This window comes from Myxine glutinosa, chromosome 6 (genome assembly GCF_964187855.1).
Source record: "Myxine glutinosa chromosome 6, kmMyxGlut1.1, whole genome shotgun sequence".
Classification (NCBI taxonomy): Eukaryota; Metazoa; Chordata; class Myxini; order Myxiniformes; family Myxinidae; genus Myxine; species Myxine glutinosa.
Genome location: NC_136266.1, coordinates 166,648,898 through 166,668,726, shown reverse-complemented (window position 1 = coordinate 166,668,726; position 19,829 = coordinate 166,648,898).

The following is a 19,829-nucleotide window of genomic DNA, read 5'->3' as shown; positions in this document are numbered from 1 at the left end:
CAGCAACTACAGACCAATCAGCCTTCTCCCAATTATCAGCAAAGTCATGGAATCCATCATTGCTTCAGATATGAAATCTTTCCTCTTCTCCAATGGCTTGATCTCTGATCATCAATTTGGTTTCAGACCTGGTCACGCTACTCTGGACATGCTGCTTCTGCTTTCTCAACAATGGATGGAGGTCCTCAACGCCAAACAGGAAATTAGAGCTGTCTCCCTTGACATTTCACGTGCCTTCGATACGGTCTGGCACCCTGCTCTGCTCACCAAACTCTCCTCCTTTGGTATCCATGGAAATCTCCACACATGGCTGGCGGACTTCCTCTCTGGTCGTAGTCAACGTGTGGCCCTGAATGGGTTTCTCTCATCTCCTCTTCCCGTTCAGGCTGGAGTTCCCCAAGGTAGTGTTCTGGGCCCTGTGCTTTTTCTGGTCTTCATCAATGATCTCTCTGACTCTCTTGAAAATCCTCTCTATCTCTTTGCTGACGACTCTACTCTCTGTCGCTCCATTCCTCATCCCTCAGATCGGCAGTCTGCAGCCTCCTCACTCTCTGCAGACCTGGACAAAATCACAGACTGGGCAAACAAATGGAACATGTCTTTCAATCCTGATAAATCTCACACTCTTACGATGTCTCTCCGAAAGGACCGACTGGAAAACCCTCCCATCCACTTTCTGAATAATCCTCTCCAAGAAGTTCTGTCACTCAAGTTTTTGGGTCTCACTATTTGCCATGATCTTTCCTGGGAAAACCACATTTCAAATCTGGCCTCCAAAGCCAGTCGCCGACTGGGCATCCTCCGTCGTGGTAAGGCCTTCCTTGGCACACCTGAGCTCCTCACCACATACAAGGCTTTCATCCGCAGCTCTATGGAATACTGCCCTCCCCTCTGGTCTGGTGCTCCTGCCTCACACCTAGCCCGTCTTCACGCTGTTGAAACCAAAGCATTCAGAATCATTGGAATCTCCCGCGATGAAGCTAACTCCAAGGGCCTTTCACTCACTCACCGCAGGCAGGTTGGTGGTCTTTCCGTCTTCTACCGACTCCTCTCTGGCCTTGCCCCCCCAGCCCTCTCTGGGCTCTGTCCCCCAAATATTCCTACAGGTCGCACAAGATCTGCCTGCAACCCTCTTATGGTTAAACTGCCAAAATCAAGACTTTCTGCTCACCTTCACTCCTTCATTCCTCTTTTCTCCCGCCTCTGAAACAAACTCCCTCACTCTCTTCAATCCCACTCCACCCTCCAGGTCTTTAAAACAGCTGTTCACCACCATCTCTTATCCTCCCCCATCCAAAACCTTGATCTTTTCTACCCCCGCTAATTTCGGTCCCCTTGTGTTTTATACCTCTCCCCCCCCCCCCTCCCCTTCCCACGCCTCCTGCCCCCAAGCCCTCTACCTCCCACACTTCTCCCTGCTCTCAAATGTTGTGGTTGTGTGCTTCCCCTTCTCTCCCCATCTTGTCTTCCGCTCCCTCTTTTTGTATATTTTGTTTGTCTGGTTGATTTGTTTGTGAAATAAATGTTAGCTCTTTCACGAGCCTCGATTCAGTATACAAAAAAAAAATCAAAAAAATCATCGTTTGCTGGCACCTCTGGTGGTCTCCATTTTCTCATGAGTATTTCCCCTTTCATGAAGTAACCAACAGGTAACTTCATAGCCTCTTCCTCTGTAACGGCTTTAAAATTTTAACTCCGGATCTCCGAATCTCCGTGTTGTTCTTCAACAAGTCTCTTTCGGACCAGCACTGTTTGTTCAACCTCGTTCGCAGATGTCTCCGACGCACACTCCATTTCCTCTTTTGTTCCAGATGCTACCTTTTCCTTCGGTTCCTTGAGGTCACTCCCTTTCCTATTACCCATTTCAGAATTTTCAACCTATCCCTCTAACGAACCCAAATCCACATCGCCTTCCTTTTCCTTCTCTTCAGAGCGCTTCCCACCCATAGCACGAGTCACTGCACAGGATGGAAAGACACCCGGAATCTCCTGCTCTAACTGTGCGGTGTTATTTTCCATACTGGGCTTTTCAACCAACATCGGATTACCAGAAACTCGACCACCGGCCAAATCATTCCCGATAATAAAAGAGCTTCCCTCTACAGGAAGAGTGGCTCGTAACCCCACAGTGACCGGTACTGACACCAAATCAGACTTCAAATGGATGACATGAAGACGAGCTTTAACATAGCCCCCAACCCCCTGTAAAAGAACACGAACACCAGTTGCCGTCTTCTCTGACAATAGCAAAATGCCTTCATGCATCAAAGATTGATGTGCTCTTGTGTCCCTCAATACCCTAACAGGTCTCTGGTTCGTTAAGTCTCCATCCAGTGACACAAACCCCTCTGAAATAAAAGGTTTGTAACCCTCTTGAACAAGGTCGTTCTGTGATGCCGTAACTTTGGCATGGGAACCTTCACAAGGCACTGTCCTCCAAAGACGATTTCTCGCATTGGCCAATGCATTCGGCGTTGCACTAGTTTGACTCCACTCCTGATTTTTCCTTTTCCGGGTGTAACATTGGGTCATCAAATGCCCAGGTTTCTTGCAAAAAGCGCAAGTCGGCCGGGAGGAAAAACTCGTGGTCTGCCTCGGGTCCCCCGGAAGATAAGTCCGTCTTGGAACTGTAGTCTTCTGACCCCTAAAAGTCGTGGTATCTGATTTGTCCCCATAGTCCTCTCGAGGCCGCCTCCATGAAAATCTGTTCTCTGAACCTGATTTACTATAACTCCCCTGTAAAACTCTAGGCGGGAAGTTAGGTTTGTGGAACCCCATCCTGTGTGTCAAGGCATAGTTATCTGCCACGGTTGCTGCCTCATACAACTCTGGTACTTTCTTCTCATCCAGATGTACTTTAATGTCCACGTGGACACACTGTTTGAATTCCTCCACCAAGATCAATTGTCGTAACAGGTTGAAGTCTTTCCCAATCTCCTTCGAGTCACACCTCCTATCAAACATGGTTTCCTTCATTCTGGCAAACTCCACATGGGTCTCACTCTCCCGATTCCTAGCATTCCTGAATTTCTGCCGGTAAGCTTCAGGGATCAATTCATAGGCTTTGAGAATGGCTTTCTTCACTATCTCATAATCTGCACATTGGTCAATCGGTAGAGCCGAATATATATCTTGAGCTTTACCCACCAGAACACTTTGCACTAACATAGTCCAGGACCCCACAGGCCATTTTAGCATTTGTGGCACTTTCTCAAAATGTAAAAATAACTTGGCCACCTCCTTTTCATTGAAGGGTGTAACCAGCCTCACATGCTTACCAACATACCAAGAGTTCTCACTAGTTGTCGCATGGATACTACTTCTCTCCGCTCTCCCAGTAATTCCAGCTCCTTGAGTTTAAGTTCCTTCTGATACTCCATGTCACGTTTCTTTAACTCCCTTTCGGCTCTCCTTTCCTCTGCTCTTTCCTCTGCTCTTCTTTCCTCGAGTTCTCGTTCCACTTCTGCTCTTTCCTTTGCTCTTCTTTCCTCGGCTTTCCATTCCAATTTCCAAATTCGATTTCACCAAACTCTCCTCCTTTGGTATCCATGGAAATCTCCACGCACGGCTGGCAGACTTCCTCTCTAGTCGTAGTCAACGTGTGGCCCTGAATGGTTTTCTCTCATCTCCTCTTCCTGTTCAGGCTGGATTCCCCAGGGCAGTGCTCTGGGCCCTGTGCTTTTTCTGGTCTTCATCAATGATCTCTCCGACTCTCTTGAAAATCCTCTCTATCTCTTTGCTGATGACTCCACTCTCTGCCACTCCATTCCTCATCCCTCAGATCGGCAGTCTGCAGCCTCCTCACTCCCTGCAGACCTGGACAAAATCACTGACTGGGCAAACAAGTGGAACATGTCTTTCAATCCTGACAAATCTCACTCTCTTACGATGTCTCTCCGAAAAAGACCGACTGGACAACCCTCCCATCCACTTTCTGAATAATCCCCTCCAAGAAGTTCTGTCACTCAAGCTTTTGGGTCTCACTATCTGCCATGATCTTTCCTGGGAAAACCACATTTCAAATCTGGCCTCCAAAGCCAGTCACCGACTGGGCATCCTCCGTCGTGTGAAGTCCTTCCTTGGCACACCTGAGCTCCTCACCACATACAAGGCTTTCATCCGCAGCTCAATGGAATACTGCTCTCCCCTCTGGGCTGGTGCTCCTGCCTCACACCTAGCTCGTCTTCACGCTGTTGAAACCACAGCATTCAGAATCATTGGAATCTCCCGTGATGAAGCTACCTCCGAGGGCCTTTCACTCACTCACCGCAGGCAGGTTGGTGGTCTTTCTGTCTTCTACCGACTCCTCTCCGGCCTTGCTCCTCCAGCTCTCTCTGGGCTCTGTCCCCCAAATATTCCTAAAGGTCACACAAGATCTGCCTGCAACCCTCTTATGGTTAAACTGCCAAAATCAAGACTCTCTGCTCACCTTCACTCTTTCATTCCACTTTTCTCCCACCTCTGGAACAAACTCCCCCACTCCCTTCAGTCCCACTCCTCCCTCCAGGTCTTTAAAACAGCTGTCGACCACCATCTCTTATCTTCCCCCATCCAAGACCTTGATCTGTTCTACCCCCGCTAATTTCACCCCAAATCCTCTTTTTTGAAATGCCAACTTCTTTCCTGGAAGTCCTTGGTGTCCTTGTGTTTCTACTTCTCCCACCCCCCCCCCCCTTCCCACGCCGCCTCCCCCCAAGGCCTCTCTCTCCCACACATTCCCAATGTTCCTCACAAATGTTGTGTTTATGTGCATCCCGTTCTCTCCCCATCTTGTCTGTCGCTCCCCTTTTTATACACTTTGTTTGTTTGTCTGTTTGATTTGTTTGTGTGATAAATGTTAGCTCTTTCACGAGCCTCGATTCTGTATACAAAAAAAAAAAAAAAAAAAAACCAACTCTTTTAACCTTTCCTGGCTCTGCAGTTGCATCTCCATTATCCGGGGCTCCACATTTCCTTTTTCCTCGGGTATCCAATCCAAGGCTACCTCTTCCCATGTTCCTTGTCCCACGAGAGACTCCACCACCAATGTCTGCATCTCTGCTTTCTTCATACTAACTCGGACCTCCAAGTTAAAATATTTGGCCAATGTCATGAGTTCCGATCTTTTTAACGCCTGGAACTGTGCCTCATTAGGGGACGCCGCAAACTTTTCTGCGTCAAACACCATGGTGACTATCAGTTAGCACCTGTTAACCTTCACACAAAAATTTTCAAATTTTTAGAAAAATTTGGGAATGTTAGAAAATTCCAAATTTGGGAATTTGGGGAATGTTAGAGAATTCTATCCCGGACGAGCCCCCAATTTCTGTTACGTGCTCCTCCCCAAACCCCGGTCACGTTGTACCTCCGAGCCCCGAGAGGAGCAACGGCAGAAAGATGTATTATTCTGTTTGTCAAAGATCAATGGTGAAACCACACCAATTGTAACCAACAAACAAGTATTGTATTGAGGTCACACAAGAATAACAGTACAATAACAATATTAATCAATTGAACAACCAATATATCATTCCTATGATGGTACCATCAGTTTCGCACAATATAACTCACTGTGCTCCAAGTGAGTGAAAATAACATTCCCAATGTCTCTATCCTGGCATCAAGCCAAAGTCGATCCACGCTCCAGTGATCGTCAGAACGATGTTGTATCGAGACCAGAATCCCGCTCGGTGCCAAACACTGCCAAAGATAGGCAAAAGTGTCCTCAAGAGGCGGCTGGGAAATCACACCTTCGGGTATGGACGTTCAACGGCTCCCAATCGGCGAACCGCAAATTCCCACTCGAAATCCACGTTATACACACACACCAGGTTACGTCTGGATGTGGTGAAATGGTTGAAGCGAGGTGAAAAACCTCGAGCGATGCGAAATCCGGCGCGAGGCAAAATGGCCAACGGTCCGTTCTTGAGACGTAACGGCACTCCAATGATTCTCTTCGGAATCAACCGCAAAACCGGTGACGCAGGTTTAACTGTCACAGCGATAACAACTCTGCCGCAGGAAACCCTTTCCCAGGAACCTCAAAGTTCACTTGTGACCCCCGTTCGCCAGCGTCTGCTCAAAACCTCAACGCAGCTCGGCTCCTTCACTGACCTCACTCACTCCGCCTCCTTTTTCTCCTCTTCCTCCTGCTCTTCTTCCTCTTCATCTTTGTCCGGTTCCCGATCCGGTTTCCGGTTTCTTTTTAAAACATTAATTTTTTTTACCTTTTGAAAACAGTTATTTCCAATTCACTTAAATGATAACAATAATAGTACATGCAACCAAAAATGTTTACAGTGGATGAGAACCACAACAACGGAAGTGACTAATCCGTAACACATCCACCAAACAGTGATGACTCCATCTACATCTCGCTGTCTGATAACATGGACCAACTTCTATCCACTCATCCCAACTCTCTTTTCCTCATATGTGGTGATTTAATTGTCATCATGCCAGCTGGCTGGGTGTGGGTATCTCTCTCACCAGCCACGGCTCCTCAGCAAAGGACTTCTGCAACTCATTGGGACTGACACAATCTGTCAATTTTCCGACCTGGATCTCAGTCAACGGAAAATCTTCTCTGATGTACTTGGTTATGACAAACTTCCCTGCAAATGTCTGCTGCTCTTCTTCTGCTCCAATCGGTTCATCTGACCATATGCTTGTTAAAGTGGACATATCTCTGGACATTCCCAGAGAGCCTCCTCAGCGTCGACGAGTCTGGCATTTCACTCGGGCCGACCAGCACAGTCTTAAAGCAACCACCAATCATCTGGATTGGTCTCCTATCTCTCCTGCCTCTGACATCAACTCATCCTGGGAATTCTTCCAAAGTAAATTGCTCTCTCTCATGCACAGATTTATCCCATCTCGTCTTCAGTTGTCATACCCTTCCTCCCGTCCATGGTACACGGAATCTTGTGGTGAGGCAGTCGCCCTGAAACAACTTATCTTCGCCTCCTGAAAGACAAATCCAACGGAAGGAAATCTCATTTCCTTTCACAAATCCCGGAACAAGTGTGTGGCCAACCTCAGGAGAGCAAGGAAACAACATCTCTCCATTCTCAAGACTGAAATCTCAAACCTGTCTCCCTCTTCCAAATGCTGGTGGCGTCTGGTCAAATCTGTTTCTGGTGTTTGTTCCCCTTCCATCCCCTCCCTTACCTCAAACGGATACACAGCTGACTCCGCACGTGAAAAAGCTGAATGCCTCAACTCTGTGTTTGCCTCAAAATATTGTGTCCCAAACCCATCTCTCTCTGTACCTACCTTTCCCAGTCAAACCCAGCTGCTGCTGGACTCTGTGTCCTTCTCTCCTGACAAGGTGGATAAGTTTCTGTCAATCCTCGACGATGATTCTGCAACTGGACCAGACGGCATCAGCCCAAGGTTCCGAAAATCCTGCTCTGCCGCTCTTTCACAGCCTCTGTCTGTTCTCTTCACCCTCTCTTTTGCTCAAGGTAATCTGCCATCAGCTTGGAAATCAGCCAACATTACCTCTTCACACAAAAAAGGTGCAAAAACAGATCCTTGCAACTACAGACCAATCAGCCGGCTCCCAATAATCAGCAAGGTCATGGAATCAATTATCGCTTCTGACATCAAATCCTTCCTCTTCTCCAATGGCTTGATTTCGGATCATTAACTTGGTTTCAGACCAGGTCACTCCACTCTGGACATGCTGCTTCTGCTGTCTCAACAATGGATGGAGGTCCTCAATGTCAAACAGGAAATTAGAGCTGTCTCCTTTGACATATCTCGTGCCTTCCATACGGTCTGGCACCCCGCTCTGCTCACCAAACTCTCCTCCAATGGAATCCATGCAAATCTCCAAAAATGGCTTGCGGACTTCCTTTCTGGTCATAGTCAACGTGTGGCCCTGAAAGGGTTTCTCTCATCTCCCCTTCCTGTTCAGGCTGGAGTTCCCCAAGGCAATGTTCTGGGCCCTGTGCTTTTTCTGGTCTTCATCAATGACCTCTCCGACTCTCTGGAAAATCCTCTCTGTCTCTTTGCTGATGACTCCACTCTCTGCCGCTCCATTCCTCATCCCTCAGATCGGCAGTCTGCAGCCTCCTCACTCTCTGCAGACCTAGACAAAATCACAGACAGTTCAAACAAGTGGAACATGTCTCGCAAACCTGACATATCTCACACTCTCACTATGTCTCTCCGAAAAGACCGACTGGACAACCCTCCCATCTACTTTCTGAACAATCCTCTCCAAGAAGTTCTGTCACTCAAGCGTTTGGGTCTCACTATATGCCTTGATCTTTCCTGAGAAAACCACATTTCCAAGCTGGCCTCCAAAGTCAGTCGCCGACTTGGCATCCTCCGTCGTGTGAAGTCCTTCCTTGGCACACCTGAGCTCCTCACCACATACAAGGCTTTCATCCGCAGCTCAATGGAATACTGTTCTCCCTCCTGGGCTGGTGCTCCTGCCTCACACCCAGCTCGTCTTTACACTGTTGAAACCAAAGCTTTCAAAATTATTGGAATCTCCCATGATGAAGCTAACTCTGAGGGCCTTTCACTCACCCACCGCATGCAGGTAGGTGGTCTTTCTGTGTTCTACCAACTCCTATCCGGCCTAGCTCCCCCAGCTCTGTCTGTGCTCTGTCCCCAAAATATTCCGACATGTCGCACAAGATCTGCCAACAACCCTCTTCTCGTGAAACTGCCATAATCAAGACTCTCTGCTCTCCTTCACTCCTTCATTCCTCTTTCCTCCCACTTCTGGAATAAACCCCCTCACTCTCTTCAATCCCACTCCTCCCTCCAGGTCTTTAAAACAGCTGTTCACCACCATCTCTTATCTTCCCCCATCCAAAACCTTGATATTTTCTACCCCCGTTAATTCACCCCAGACCCACTTTTTTGAAATACCGACTTCTTTCCTGGAAGACCCAGCAGTGTCCATGGGTTTCTTAATCCTCTCCCACCCCCCTCCCCCACCCCTTCCCATGCCTCCTCCCCCCAAGCCCTCACCCTCCGACAGATCTCCTGATATCCCTGCTCTCTATGTTGTCTCTTGCTCCCTTTATCATACGTTTTATGTGTCAGTTTGTCTTTTTGTGATCAATGTTAGCTCTCACACGAGCCTCGATCTTGTATACAAAAATAATAACAATAAATAAACAGTCAGGTGGAGGTATGTGTGCTCTTCCTTGTGATGATCTCGTTTATTATTGTGATTTCATGACTGTTCGGATGAATATTCATCAGAAATGAATATTTGCTACATCATTGAACACCTTCAATGCAGATGGAGGAAATGTTGAGTTGGATCTTGGAGACGGCGTGAAGCTGGAAGGTGTGAAAACATTTTGCTACCTCGGAGACATGCTGAATGGAGAAGGTGGATCAGACTCGGCAACGGTAGCTCGAGTGAGATGTGCATGGAAGAAGTTTCGGGAATTGAGTGGCGTGCTGATGATGAGGGGAGTGTCGTTGAAGCTGAAGGGAAAGGTGTATGCTGCATGTGTGAGAAGTGTTATGATTTATGGGAGCGAGACATGGGTAATGAACGTAGAGCAGCAACGAAGGCTGGAAAGGGTGGAAATGCGAATGGTTCGGTGGATGTGTGGAGTATCGTTGAGAGAGAGGAAGACAAATGATGAATTGCGAAAGGTGATGGGAATGGAGCCTGTGATTGATGCTGTGAAGAGGAACAGGTTGAGATGGTTTGGTCATGTGTTGAGGAAGGATGAAAGTGACTGGTTGAGAAGAGTGATGGAAATGAATGTAGAAGGAAGTAGAAGACGGGGAAGACCGAGAAAGACTTGGCTAAAGATGGTGGAAGAAGAAATGCGGGCAAGGGGGTTAACAAGGAGAGATGCAGAAAATAGGGCAAAATGGAGAAGATTGTCATGGGGACCGCAAGGCTAACCCCGCTCTAGCAGGGAAAATGGCCTTTAAAATGCATGTTGTTGTTGTTGTTGTTGTATTGAACAGACAATTGATTTAACCTTTCAAATGATATGCAACAATCAACGAAAGGTTTATTCAAATTGAGCAGGAGGTTGCTGAGCAATCATATTCCCGAAATTTCAGAGTATGAAGTTCACTTCACGTGACTATGGGCACCTATCACCAAGGTACCTGAAGTACAAATTTCCAACCCAATATATTTTATGTTAACATCGTATTACTCACGCAGGACATCCAAAGGAATAATAAGATGCCAACCAGGTATGGTATTGGGGGTGGGGGTGCACGACCAGCCGGCGGACCATGTGGGCCTCAATTCCCAGTGTGTTCCGTGAGCAAGCAGCTCGCTTACCGCTCGCCAAGCGACTCGCTTGATTCAAAGCGCTCAAGTGAGCACTCCAAGGTATCAGAGCGGAGTGTTCGACACCTGTTATTATCGACATTACAAGCGGCTTGCTGATGGAACACACCCCTGCTGCTCACCTCCTTCTTTCATCCTTCGCTCTTCTCCCTCATTCCTTCGAAGATCTGTCTCAAAACACCATTGCTCGGCAACGGAAGAGGCGGAAGTGGCAGGCAAACGATCAGGGGTGAAAGTGCAACTTGGTCAAAGAAGAAATGTGAATATTTCCGCAGACAGAGTGCAGAATGGCTGAATTATAAAGAAAACATTGTTAAAACCAGGACACTTTACTTCTCTACAACACAATAATTCACCTTTTGGGCGTGGTCAGCACTCCAAGCACCTGCGGATCGCATGAAATGCTCGTCCTGGCTTCTTCCTCAGCTGAGGTAAATGTTATTTTAAAATCAGTGGAAGATAATAACAAGAGATCATTTGAGGATTACTCACCGGAGCTTTCAGATTAAATCATTTCAATTAATTTAACTCCTGCTTGGTCAAAAGACACAACCAGCGGCGGGAGACGTTGAAGAGAAAACACACAACGGGCAGGAAATCTAAACGGTGTTTCCTACGACGTCCGCGTTTAGTTGTTAAATGTTGTACATTTCGCTTTTCACATCAGAATTTAAGAGTCTAGTTCAAGTGAACGGTCGCAGGCAGAGATGTCGCGTTTGTGTCAAGGACGAAATGATTAGATTTTGGTGAATATCTGGATTCGGCAACTAGAATTTTAAAGTGATTCTTCACCATTGGGAGATGGGGCCAAAACGATACATAGCAGGATATCTCAAAAAGTTGTGGACGGATTTGGACGAAACTTCGGGGACCGGTTGGGTGTCCGACAAGGTCAAATAGATTCGAAGTTAAGCCTTGACTGGTTATTCAGTTGAGGATTCTGTGTTTGGGGTTCACAGATCTGCGAACGTCCCCCATGACATATATTGTTTATTTATTATTTTTAATAACGAGGCAGATGCCCCCTACTATACGCCCTGAACTTGGCCCTCGAGTGTCCATAGCGGTGTATAGTAGAGGATTGTGAAGCGCCAACCCATTGCTTTCAAGGGCATTATCTGCTTATTTGTGTCTTTTGTAAATCTTGTCAATAAAATGAACCCAAGATTTCTTCCCCATTCAAATCATATAATTTATAGGTCCAAAGGACGGTATTCATTACATCAACGATTTTAAAAAGTTCATTAGTCCATTCATTCATTCATTTCGGTTTATTGAAATATTTAAACACTGGACAAGGCAGTTCAAAGACTGAAATTTGTCAAGTTTACAATAATAAAAGTATTTCATAAAACTTACAAATGCATATAAAAATAATAATATTAATCATATAAAATTACATTCATAAATGTAATAAATACAAGTACAGATACATTCAAAGTACACAGCCCCCATGCCAAATAATTAAATATCCGACAGCGCGGCTTTGCCGGGGCGCCTCCAGCGCCCGGCAATACCTCAGTGCAGATCATAGAGGATGCATTGTGAGGGAGAGGTGTACACTAATTGATTGATTAATTGTACAATTAAAATCAATAAAAGATTATCACAAAATATTTTCTTAATCAATTGGCTTATAGCATAACTAAACCACTAGTGCTTCATCCGAAGATGTATCTTTTTGAATTATTATTATTATTATTTTTTTTTTTTGTATGCAGAGTCGAGGCTCGTGAAAGAGCAAATATTTATCAAACAAACAAATCAAACAAACAAGCAAACAAAGTATATAAAAAGGGGAGCGGTCGACAAGATGGGGAGAGAAGGGGAGGAAGCACACAAACACAACATTTGAGAGCAGGGACATCGGGAGATGTTTTTGGATGGAGAGGCCCTGGGGGGAGGCAGGATAGGTATAAAACGCAAGGACACCAAGGACTTCCAGGAAAGAAGTCAAAAGTCACCTCAAAAAAGTGTATTTGGGGTGAAATTAGCGGGGGTAGAAAAGATCAAGGTTTTGGATTGGGGATAATTAAATAAGTCATTAATAAAAAATTAAAAAATTAATTGATTAATCAATAAATAATTAATCAATTAATCAATAAATAATAATTAATCTATTAAATGGTTAATCAATAAATCAAAAATATCCTTGATAGCCACATCACTTGGTCGCCCGGACAAACAAACAAGAAAGAAAACAAACAAGAAAACAAATAACCAGAGTGAAAACTGAGTACTCCCTTTCAGCGTGCGTCACTGCCGAGCCCCCTTCGGTGCCCGGCAATGACGTTTTGCAATGCCTGGGGATGGCATAGGAAAGGTGCGGTGTACAATAGCATAACTAAACCACGAGTGCTTCATCCGAAGATGTATCTTTTAGAAATTTAATTAAATAAGTCATCAATAAAAAATTAAATAATTAATTGATTAATCAATAAATAATTAATCAATTAATCAATAAATATTAATCAATGAAATGATTAATCAAAAATATCCTTGATAGCCACATCACTTGGTCACTGTCATGTCCAAATATTAGCTTCCCAGATCAAAAGGTGCCTGAGATATTGGCGAAATGAGAAAGAAAATAAATAAATGATTAATAATGAAAATAAATAAATAATAATCATTAAAAAATTAAATTATTAATCAATTCGGTCACAGAACACATAAACCACCACCATTTCTTCAGAATCTGTAACTGAATTATTATTTTTATTTTTTAGTAATTAATCGAATAATTAAATAATTAATCGATCAATTGATTAATTGATGAATCAATAAATCAAAAATATCCTTGATCGCCACATCACTTGGTCACTCATGTCCAAATATTAGCTTCCCATCTCAAAAAGTGCCTGAGATATTGGCCAAATAAGAAAGAAAATAAATAAATGATTAATAATGAAAATAAATAAATATATAATAATCATTAAAAAATTAAATTATTAATCAATTCGGTCATAGAACACATAAACCACCACCATTTCATCAGAATCTGTAACTTTAAAAAAAAAGAATTTTTTTTTAGTAATTAATAATAATAATAATAAATAATTATAAATAAATCTTTATTGTCCCATTTTCAGGGAAATTATTGTTTGGTGACACCGTAAGTTGACCATCATTAAAACATAAAACACAAAGGGAATAAGAAAACAATATCAAAAAAGATATAAAATATAAAATAAATATAAAGTATGGAAGATGGACTAAAGAGCAAAATGTCGAGGAATTTGAATTTAGCATTTGAATTGCACATGGTACAAATGACTTTTTGAACATGTTCTTCTTCATCCTCCTTGCACGAAAGCGTCTCCCTGATGGCAGTTTTTCAAAAAGTCCGGTAAAGAAATGACTTTCATCGGTACACACCTGCACCGCCTTCCTTTTCAATGCTCGCAAGTACAGAGACTCCAGACTGGTTGAAGGCCCACCTACAGCTTTAAATGCCAGTGTAATGACCTTTCTCAATCGTGACTTATTCCGCACATTAAGATAACTGCACCAGGAAATCAAATTAAATGATAAAACACTGATCAGAAAGGAATTTGTTAACATCCGCATCACACGAGAGCTAACACCAAATGAATTCAACTTCCTGATAAGATACTGTGGCGGACACGATGGCTCGCTGGTGCGGTGACATCATTCCGCGCACCAAGAGGGTGTCGGCCACGCCCGAGGGGTAGGTGTGGCCTCGGGATATACACGGGGCTCGCAGCCCTGAGCAAGTCAGTGCTACAGTTTGAGCTTTACAATAAAGACTCTTTTGACCCTACGCGTTGTGGCTTACCTTCTTTGGCAAACAAGTTGCATGCGTAGCACCACGCTACACTGGTGACCCCTTTTGGTTCAGCCGTCGCTGACCACAGAACGCGCCATGGCCAGCAACGTGGTCGCGGTAAAGCTCCCTGAGTTTTGGGAAGCACAGGCCGAGGTATGGTTCGTGCAGGCCGAAGCACAGTTCCAGCTTCGAGGAATAACGGCGGACGAGACGCGTTACTATCACGTGATTGCCGCCCTCGGGCCCGGCACGGCCGCCCGAGTCGTGTCCATCCTGCGGCACCCACCGGCGGAGCACAAGTACACGATGCTCAAACGTCTCCTCATCACCACGTTCGGCCTCACGGAGCTCGAACGGGCGGTCCGCCTCCTGGACCTTCCCGAACTCGGCGACACACGACCATCAGTATGGATGGACTACATGCTGTCGTTGCTGGGTGACAAAGCCCCGGATTTTTTATTCCGGGCGCTTTTTCTATGCCAGCTACCGGCACAGGTACGCCTCGCATTGGGGCCCCGCGTTGCTTGCAGCCAACGGTACACCCATACGCACATTCGGGAAGCGCTGCCTCTCCATGCGGTTCGGAAGGCAGCGCTTTCAATGGTCGTTCGTAACTGCCAGCGTGCCCATGGCATTGCTCGGTGTGGACTTCCTATGTGCAAATGGGTTGTTGATGGACGGGAAGCACAGAAGGCTCGTCCAGGCCGAAACCTTTAGCTCGCTCGCTTGTTCGCTGAGCAGCTCGTTGAGCGGCTCACTGAGCGGCTCACCGAGCGGCTCACCAAGCGGCTTGCTAAACGGTTCCATCCCGGCGAGTTTGGTTTGTACGCTTCCGGCAGCGGATGACTTTACCCGCCTCCTCGCCAGTTTCCCAGCCCTCACACGGCCCACCTTCTCGGCGGTGGCCGTCAAGCACGGGGTGGAGCATCACATCCCCACCGTCGGGCCACCGGTCTACGCCCGGGCATGCCGCCTCGAGCCGACGAAGCTCGCGGTGGCGAAAGCGGAGTTCGCTACGCTGGAGCGGCTGGGCATCGTGCGGCACTCCAAGAGTGCTTGGGCATCGCCGCTGCACATTGTGCCGAAGCCCGGCGGGGGATGGCGGCCGTGCGGGGACTACCGCTGCCTCAACAATGCTACCACCCCCGACCGCTACCCGGTCCCTCACATCCAGGACTTTTCCGCCCGGTTGGCGAAAATGTCCCTCTTTTCCAAGGTGGACCTCATCCGCGTCTACCACCAGGTCCCCGTCAGGCCGGAGGACATACCGAAGATGGCCGTCATTACACCATTCGGCCTCTTCGAGTTTCTGCGGATGCCCTTCGGGTTGAAGAATGCGGCTCAGGCGTTCCAGCGGCTGATGGACAGCGTCTTGCGCGACTTGGATTTCGTTTACGTCTACCTGGACGACATCCTCGTCGCAAGCGCGTCCCGTGAGGAGCATCTCCGCCATCTCCGCACGCTCTTCGAACGCCTGGGCCAGCATGGCCTGATCATCAACCCCGCCAAGTGCCGGTTCGGCATCGCCGAAATCGACTTTTTGGGGCACCGCGTCACCAGGCACGGGGCCATCCCCTTACCGGCCAAGGTGGAGGCGGTCAGGGGGTTTCCGCGCCCCCGCACGATCAAGGGGCTCCAGGAGTTCCTGGGCATGGTGAACTTTTATCACCGGTTCCTGCCCCGCATCGCCCAGCTACTGCGCCCCCTGCACGAGGCCCTCCGGGGGAAGCCAGGCAAAGGTGACGTTGCTTGGACCGAGCCGATGGACGCGGCATTCGCGGGCGCGAAGCTCGCCTTGACTAACGCCACCATGCTCGCGCACCCGGTGCCCGATGCACCGATCGCCCTCACCACCGACGCATCGGACTACGCGGTGGGCGCGGTGCACGAGCAATGGGTGAAGGGAACTTGGCAGCCGCTGGCGTTTTTCAGCCGGCAGCTCCGCCCACACGAACGGCGGTACAGTACCTTCGACCGCAAGCTTCTCGGGCTTCACCTGGCGGTCCGGCATTTCCGCCATCTGGTCGAGGGCCGTTCGTTCACGGCCTTCATCGACCACAAGCCCCTGGTCTTCGCCATGGCCAAGGTCGCCGAGCCGTGGTCGGCCCGGCAGCAGCGTCACCTCTCGGCCGTGTCCGAGTACACGACGGAGATCCGGCACGTCGCGGGGAAGGACAACCCGGTGGCGGATTGCCTTTCCCGGTCCGTCACCCACGCGGTCCACCTCGGGATCGACTATGCCCTAATGGCGGTGGACCAGACCGCCGACCCCGACGTCCAGGCCTTGCGGACCACCGTCATGGGCCTCCGCATCACCGAGGTGCCGTTCGACGGCGCGGGCACGGCCCTCTTGTGCGACGTCTCCCTCGGCCGGCCTCGCCCCATCATGCCCGCGGGCTGGCAGCGCCGGGTTTTTGACGCCATCCACGGCCTGTCCCACCCGGGCACGAAGGCCTCCCAGAGGCTGGTCGCCGACAAGTTCGTCTGGCATGGCCTCCGGAAGACCGTCCGCGATTGGACCAGGACGTGCCTCGCGTGCCAGCGCGCGAAGGTGCACCGCCACACCCAGGCCCCGTTGGCCCCGTTGGCCCCGTTTACTGTGCCCGAACGTCGGTTCGACCACGTTCACGTGGACTTGGTGGGACCTCTGCCCCCCTCGCGGGGTTTCACCCACGTCCTCACCATGGTGGACCGCACCACCCGGTGGCCGGAGGCTGTGCCTTTGGCGGTGACGATGGTGGCGGACGTCGCACAGGCGTTCATCGCCACCTGGGTTGCCCGGTTCGGCGCCCCCTCGGACATCTCGTCCGACCGCGGCCCCCAGTTCACCTCGGAGCTCTGGGGGGCGGACGCGCGGGGCTCGGCGTCCAGCTGCACCGCACCACGGCCTACCACCCCCAGGCCAACGGCCTGTGTGAGCGCTTCCATCGCTCCTTAAAGGCCACGCTCCGGGCCACCCACCGCGACGGCGGCTGGATCGACAGGCTCCCCTGGGTCCTGCTGGGCCTCAGGACGGCGCCCAAGGACGACCTGCGCGCATCCACGGCAGAGTTGGTCTTCGGACAACCGCTGCGGGTGCCGGGCGAGTTCCTCCCCGACTCCACAGCACCATGGTCCGCGGCGCAGCAGCGCTCCGCACTGCAGGAGACCGCCCAGAGGTTCGCCCCGGTGCCGACGGCGCATCACGGGTGCCCGCCAACGCACGTCGCCCCGGAGCTTTGCACGGCGGAGTACGTGTTCGTCCGCCATGACGCCCACCGGACACCGCTGCGGCCCCCGTACGACGGGCCCTTCCGCGTGCTGGAGACCGGGGTGAAACACTTCACCCTGGACATCGGCGGTACTCCTGACCGCGTTTCCGTGGACGGCCTCAAGCCGGCCCACCTCGACGTGGACCACCCCCCACCAGTGGCTCGGCCCCCGCGTGCAGACCCCTGGCACCACCCAGCCCCGCCGGCACGCCACCACCCTGTCCTGCACCCATCCCAGATGCCGCCAGCGGCATCCCAGTCGGCAACCCGGCATCCCAGACGCCGCCAGCCGCCAGAGAGCGCTTCGGCCGGGTCATCCGTTTCCCCTCAAACTGATCCTTCAGGTGCGCGGGAATTCTGGGGGGGCGCGTGTGGTGGACACGATGGCTCGCTGGCGCGGTGACATCATTCCGCGCACCAAGAGGGTGTCGGCCACGCCCGAGGGGTAGGCGTGGCCTCGGGATATACACGGGGCTCGCAGCCCCGAGCAAGTCAGTGCTACAGTTTGAGCTTTACAATAAAGACTCTTTTGACCCTACGCGTTGTGGCTTACCTTCTTTGGCAAACAAGTTGCGTGCGTAGCACCACGCTACAATACAATCTTTGCATTGATTTCTTGTACACAGCATCAGTATTTCCATCAAAAGTTAGCTTGTCATCAATAAAGGTGCCCAGGTATTTAAATTTGCTAACAATTTCCACCTTATCACCATTTATGGTTACAGGCTCATGATTGTGACCTTTCCGAAAGTCCAAAATCATCTCTTTTGTTTTGTCCACATTCAGAGTAAGACAAAAGTCCCCACCACTTGTTCAATGTGTCAATCTCGTCGAGGTGAAGATACAAAGGATGATTGATCGGAAAGACAGCCAACAATGGCGATATCGTCTGCATACTTAATTAAGTTACAAACTTCTTAAAGAGCCACGCATCCATTGGTGTACAAACTGAACAGTAGAGGTGACAATACACCGCCTTGTGGAGCACCAGTATTCAAGATTGATAACTTTGATAAGCTACCATTCACCCTCACCCGCTGAGGACGGTCTCGTAAAAAACTTTCCACCCAAAGTATGATATGGGGGTTCAGGCACAGGTCACTCAACACTTTCACAAGGGTAAATGGCTGCATAGTGTTAAAGGCTGACGAGAAATCGATAAATAACACACGGACATAGGTTCCATTCTGGTCAAGGTGACTTGTGATTAGATGAAGTAAGCTGAGCCAGGCATCTTCAACACATCGTCTTGCTTTATATGCAAATTGTAAAGGATCCAGTTTCGGAGTTACATCTGATGCTATAAACTTCACCATCAATTTCTCCATACATTTACACAGGATTGAAGGAGCTGTGCTCCTACGCGAGTTAAAAGGATTGACGCGACAAAAGACGGGAATTCATCCGAGTTTCTTTATTCGGCAAAACCAAACTCGGGTACTCTGAAAAGCCCGTTTATCGGGCAGCAATATATATATACAATCAAACGCGGCGAGAGTGGGCGTGCCCGGGCGGCCCGGGTGAGCCCGGGAAAGGCAAGTCTGGACATGCCCGGGAAAGGCGAGACTGGGCGTCTCCGGGCGGTCTGGGCGAGCCTGGCACAGCGATCGCTCCGTGGTTGCGTCCTCGGCAGGTGTAAGGCGATTGTGTATGTTCAGCGGCAACCGCTACACACGCCCCCCCAGAATCGACTTGCACCAGCAGGGTCAATTTAAGGGGGGTCCTGATGACCGGCCGAAGCGACCTCTGGAGGGTCGTGGGGGGCGGGGGGGTCCGGTGTGGTGGTGGGTGGCTGAGCGGGGGGAACCGTGGATGGGGGGTGGCCTCGGCACAGAGGAAGGGCCAACCGTGGTGGTTGGTCGACGTCCACGTGCGCCGGCTTGAGGCGGTCCACCGAAATCCGGTCCGACCTGCCGCCGACGTCGATGACGAAAAACTTGTCGTCCCGTCGCAGGACCCAGAAGGGTCCGTCGTACGGCGGCCGGAGTGGCCCCCGGTGTGCGTCATGACGCACAAAAACGTACTCCGCTGTGCGAAGCGCTGGGGGAACGTAGGACTGGGGGCCACTGTGGCGGGACGTTGGCACGGGGGCAGACCGTCGGGCGGCCTCCTGGAGGTCTGAGCGCTGGCGAGCCGCGGACCAGGGACTGGTAGCATTGGGCACGAACTCCCCCGGGACGCGTAGCGGCTGTCCGTAGACGAGCTCGGCGGTGGATGCCTGGAGGTCCTCCTTGGGGGCCGTGCGGAGGCCCAAAAGGACCCACGGCAGCCGGTCGGCCCAACCAGCGTCCTGAAGGCCGGCCATGAGCGCGGCCTTCATAGAGCGGTGAAAACGCTCGCACAACCCATTGGCTTGGGGGTGGTAGGCCATGGTACGGTGGAGCTTGACCCCCAGGTTGCGGGCGACCGCGCCCCACAGCTCGGAGGTGAACTGCGGACCGCGGTCCGAAGAGATGTCCGCCGGTGCGCCGAAGCGGGTGACCCAGGTGGCGATGAAAGCCTGCGCCACATCGGC